The sequence below is a fragment of the Suncus etruscus genome, chromosome 16 (assembly GCF_024139225.1).
Source record: "Suncus etruscus isolate mSunEtr1 chromosome 16, mSunEtr1.pri.cur, whole genome shotgun sequence".
NCBI lineage: Eukaryota > Metazoa > Chordata > Mammalia > Eulipotyphla > Soricidae > Suncus > Suncus etruscus.
In genome coordinates, this window is record NC_064863.1 from 55353310 (window position 1) to 55359310 (window position 6001).

General features: G+C 32.9%; 1 non-coding gene across 1 annotated transcript; it reads right to left on the reverse strand.

Moving 5' to 3' along the window:
- Nucleotides 1-381: 381 nt before the first annotated feature.
- LOC126032706 (small nucleolar RNA SNORA51) lies at nt 382-513 on the reverse strand. Its single transcript, XR_007503928.1, has one exon. It is a non-coding gene; the product is annotated as a small nucleolar RNA SNORA51 (small nucleolar RNA).
- Between the last annotated feature and the right edge of the window lie 5488 nt (nt 514-6001).

Below are 6001 nucleotides of genomic sequence, written 5' to 3' on the forward strand. Positions count from 1 at the left end.
ATATTGGAGAAAAGAGGATGCCTTGTGTTCCTTGATAAAATGCCAGGTACTCAAGATCATACCTTCAAAACCTGTTGATTATTTGCTAAGTGTCCAAGCCTTGAGGGTTTAGCCTTGGGTTCTATAATTCATTTGCTACTTGTAGAACATCTAGTTCATTCAGGAGCCTCTGGTTATAGGAATCTAAGAAGTCAAAATGTAACTGTGCATTACAACTCTCTTATTAGAGCTTTACTTTGCTATCTGGTCAAATTGGTGAATGCAAGATGCTCTTGGTGTTTGGGGGCAGCCTATAGTTCACTGGGCTGCCTGTACTTTCTCCTGCAGTTGTGCACTAACTTGGGTCTCTTTGCCACTAGATCTATTTTATTTTATTTTTTATTTTGTTCCCCAATTCACAATACAGACCAGGCAAAGGGCCTGGGTTGAGGTGTATATGGGGTGCATTTACTGTACCTACTCTTTCTATACAGTCATGTAAAGAATACAGCCTGTGGTAAGAATTGGGAGGCCTTATCTTTTTCTTTTCTTTCTTTTCTTTTTGATTTTTAATATATATATAAAATCCTTCACCAGTGCAACATTCCCATGACCAATATCCCAAGTGTCCTTCCTCTTCCACTCACACAGGTCTGTACTCTAGACAGGCTTTCTACTTTGTAGTAGAACTAGATCCATTTTAGACCTCTCCTCTAACAGTCCTCTCTGTGGTAGCAATGACTCTAGCGCAATACCCAAGCGCTGCCAGGATTGATTCCTAATCACAGAGCCAGGAGTAAGCCATAAATATAATAGGAGAGGCCCCACACTTTATATTTATACATACGTACATATATATAAATATATATAAACAAACATATATATACATATATTTATATATAAACAAACATATATATACATATATTTATATATATACATACATATATATATATAGATATAGATATATATAGAACAGGTGCTTAAGGACTTGTTCTTTTGCCTGAATCCTGTTTCAAAGTCCCTTTTTTTTTTTTCTTCAAGGTGTTGCTATTTTTGACCAAAACTAAGGACTTTTTTCCAGCCTTGGCTTCCATACATGTTTGATCACGTACAAGATTCCTTCAGGGGAAAGGCCGAGCTGTGCTGAATGTTGGAGAAAAGCCTAAAACTTTTGAACAAAAGTCCTATAAATACCTTTTGCAATTTTTGGACTATAAGGACAGAGGGAGGAAGATAGTTGTGGTCATTAGACTTCACTATTTTTGAGTAGTTTTAGTAGACTTCCTTGAATGTTTCCTTATAGTGTATGTATATATATTTATCTATTTTTCAGAGATTTTAAAATATTTTTGTATTGTTATGGGAAAGCATTGGGGGCCATGTGGTGTTGGGTGTTGGGAACTTTCTCAGGGTCTTTTACATGCAAGAGCATATGTGCTTTATCACTTAAGACACATCTCATACCACCAAAGATGTATTTGTTTGTTTGTTTTTTGTTTGTTTGTTTATTTTAGTCATTCCAGCAGTAGTAAAAATATGCACAATCTTTAATTCTGCGATTTTTAAGCTTTTCCAGCAATACTAGTAATAGTTTCCACCTGTTTGTTTCCAAAGCTTTAAATGTTTTAAATTAATCTGACATAAAACTTTTTTAATGGTTACTAAAATTCTTCATTTATCAGATGGTTTAATATTGGTAAGCCTATAATTATCTAAGTGTCTGCTTTCTTTTAGAACACTCTCCTAGTCTCTTTTGTATGGCAGAGACTGATGTTAGGGTCTTATCTCTACTGTATTTGAGATTGCTTCTAGACTAAATCAGGCAATAGCGCATCACCAGAACTGATGACTGAACTCTTCTGTCTCTGATTTCTTCTTGTTTTGCCTCTTCCTACATTCTACTAGGGACACTCTATACCTAAATTTTCCAAAAAAATTTGTATGCTGCAGCCCTAAAACAGTGTCACCATCCTTCAAATTTTAGGTCTTGGGTTTTTAGTAGCATATTTTTGGTTTTCTGTTTCTTTTCTCTGCCTCCTCTTTAACTTCATATCTTCCTGATAATCCATATGTGTATGTCCCCCAAGTGAGTTTTTCTTTGATTTAAATAGTTAAATGGTTTTAGTTATGAAGTAACTTCTTGGTTGAACAATAAACATGTATGTCAAGTGATAAACATAAAAATGAAATCAGAATAACTTAATATAATTCTGATACTATTTTAACTTTCTAATAGAAGCTTTTAAGATCACTTAGTCAACTGGTAATTGTAAAGAGGGTAAGCTTCATAAATTGAAAAGAATATACATAACACATCATGGAATTATTTTTTTGAATTTTATGCACTGCAATGATTTATTTTTGTTCATTTTTCTGATTATTCTAGAATCATTAACAAATCGTGTTATATAGTTTTCTTATTTTTCCTTATTATTTAACTGCTAAAGTAGTTAATATTTTATAAAATATGTTTTGGGTTTAATAGAGCATTTTTATTAAAATGTCAAACAAAAGTATTTGATCATTTTTGTACCTATAAAACTATTATTTATTTTCATTAATAATGATGGGTAAAAATGTTTCAATTAATATTTAGAATCCAGAATCTAACTAATGAGGTAAAATTATTTAGTGTTGGTGAAAGCCTATTTACATCCACAAACATGAAACATATTTTACTCTGTCTTGATAGAAAACTAAGTGTCTGTAATATTGTCTTTGATTATTTAAAGTATTTCACTTTTATTTTCATATTAATTCTAAAGGAATTAAATATTAAAACTAATAACACATTTTTAAATTTTATTTTGTAATTAATAAATATTGATAGATTATTTTAATATAGATGTCTTTAAAGTGAGTTTTTATATGCACAAATAAATCTATATACTGTATGCTCAAATATACATTTAGAGCTTACATCTTTATTTCTCTATAATGTTCTATTAGACAGATGAATATTTACTTGACAATTTAAACTAATTTGTCTTTAAATATTTTAGTATTTTTCTTGATAAAATATTGGTATGCTTCTAATATTACAATCCCTTCCCCAAATCCTCTATTTTGACCCTAATTTGTCATTTTCTTTGGCTTGTCGGTAGCGTATAATTTGTCACTTAAAGTTCATTTGTATTTTTCTCATTATTATGTCACCAAGAAACATTTACCACATGCCTACACACGTATACACACATATACACACTGTAGTTACCAGAAATTTATTTAATTAAAATGGACAGTCAGTGATCTTTTCTGGTAACAAAATTAAAGTAAACATATATGAAAGAGAAAATTATACAATAGCTATAACCTATTTATTCTCTCTTTTCTCTCTCTTTCCCTTTTTCCCTCTCACACACATACACACACAACATATTCACTCAAACTAGAAACATGCATGCCTCCTAATGTAAATTCCTAAAAAAATATGACATTTTTATTCTAACTCTACTGGAAAATCAGACTAAATAAGCAGTGACTTCTTATAATAGATTCCCCAATTTAAATAGCTACAATAAAGCCATCTGGGCATATCCACAGATGCACAGCTTGGCAGCAAGCCCTGCAGTTTACAGAAGGTCATATGCTAAGTTTGGACATCCCAGCACACCCTTTGCACTAAATTTTAAAAGCAGATTATGAAGAAAAGAGTTGTGAATTTAAAGCACATGTATATTAGCAATATTTTTTTCATTTGACACATTTGAAATCAATTGCAGTTTAGGGATGCAGTTATGTGCTTGCTAACCCATCACTGAACATATCAGGGCAGTCATTTCAGAGTAATTACCTCATAAGCATAGGTCTAGAAGTCAAGTTAGTTCCCTATATGTATAATTCAAATCTGTACCTTGTATAATTTTGTGAGTTAGTCCATGATTAAATGTAATTCCACTTGTACTTAAAAATCTGATATTTCTTTAATGAATATGCAGTTATAAATTGTGATGTCTTAAAAAAAAAGAAGTTTACTGTGGTCCTATACCAAGAAAATGCTCTCCCAATAAGACATAGTACAATGTCAAGGGATATTATGACTGACAAAGCAGAGGGAGTGTGACTGGTAGAACATCCAGGACATACAGGTCAACTGCAATTTCTTGTTATTCAATCAAAAAAGTCAATAATTGGGGCCAGAGCAATAGCACAACAGGTAATAGGTTACCCTTGTATGTGTTGACTGGATTTTTTTCCTCATCACCACATATGGTTCCCTGACCCTGCCAGGAATAATATCTGAATGCAGAGTAAAAATAACCCCTGGGTGCCACCAAGGGTGGACAAAAACTATGTATATATGTGTATATAAGTATTAGTTTAAATTGACTCATTATGATAATATTTTAGTATGACTTAATCATGTATTTATTATTTTAATGTTTAATATTAATGTTACATTAATCATGATAATATTTTAATAATGTAAACATTTCAAAAATACACATGGAGCAAATATGCTGGGTTTATTCAGTAGGTCTAAATACAGAGTAGAGATGCCAGGATAAAGAGAAAGTGAAGTTAACTGGTATAGATTACTCAATCTGAAGAAAACAGACATAAAAATATTGATTAATTATATTGGTATAGGAGACACAAGGAAACCTCAAAATATGTAGTTGAGTCTTAGAGGGAGAAAATGGTTTAGAGGAAATAACTATGGCATAGTATCAAATATTTTTAAACATGTATTGTTATGCTTTATATTTTATTAAAATTTATTGATTGATTGACTGATTGATTGATTGTCCTTTGGGCCACACCCAGAAACACTCAGGGATCAGTTCTGGCTTTCCACTCAGAAATTGCCCCTGTGGTTGGGGGACCACATGGGGTGCTGGGAATCAAACAGGGTCCCTCCAGGTAGCCCTCATGCAAGGCAAACGCCCTAGCACTGTGCTATCTTCAGGCCCCTATTATACTTTAATGTTGCACTTTCATTTTTAGTATTTGGGCCAAACTGAACTTTGCTCAGCATTTACTTCTGACTCAGCATTCAGGGATCACTCCTTACAGTGCTTAAAGTAAACAATACATGGTACAGGAAACAACTGGGGTCAGTTGATGAAAAGCATCAACTTAAGATCCCATTAGGTTTAGCAAGTTTCCAGAAATTCCAAAAGAAAGAACTAAGAGCAACATAACCAAAGCTCCAATAAATTTAATTTTCAAATAGTAGGCATAAATAATACAGAAATATAAACCCTGTTTTGTATGTGACCCAGGTGATCCCTATACCATGTATTGTTCACTCTAAACACTGCTAGCATTGATTCCCTGAAAGCTGACTTAGAAGTAAATGCTAAGCAAAGCTAGATTTGGCCTATAACCTGAAGAACAAATGCAACATTAAGGTATAATAATATTTGTTTCAACTGTGAATCCTCACAAACAATGTGTGTGTGTGTGTGTGTGTGTGTGTGTGTGTGTGTGTGTGTATGGTATCTTGTAATTGTTCTTGAAGTCTAAAAGTTTATCACTGGTTTACTTACTTCATCTGTGTGTTTGTTTTCTCTTTATAACACATATGAGTAAAATAATTTAGTGTTTGTCTTTCTCCATCTGTCTTATTTTATTTAAAACAATGCCCTGTAGGTCCTTGCATATTGCTGCATTTTATGTTTTTCTATAACTCTTCTCATTTTATTATGTATTAACATATATCTGCTTAAAACACATCTTCTTTATCCATTGATTATACAGTAGACACTAGACTTTTTTCCTCTTTAAAAATTTATTCACTCACTCACTCACTCACTCACTCACTCACTCAGTCACTCAGTTGCTTATTTTCCAGCAAACAGCAGTTTTACTGGTGAGGCTGATTCTTTCCAAGTGAACAGTTGTGAAGGCGCCAGGGCTGCCACAGCAAAGATATAAATAAAGTTTTGATGTTAGGGTTTCAGGAGTCAAATTAATACTGAGGGACAAATACTGGATACCTTACCAGCTGCCGGCAAGAAAGGGGGTGAGGAGGCTTAGCTCAGGCAATTTGTGTCAGATATGTACTGGGTTGTATGCA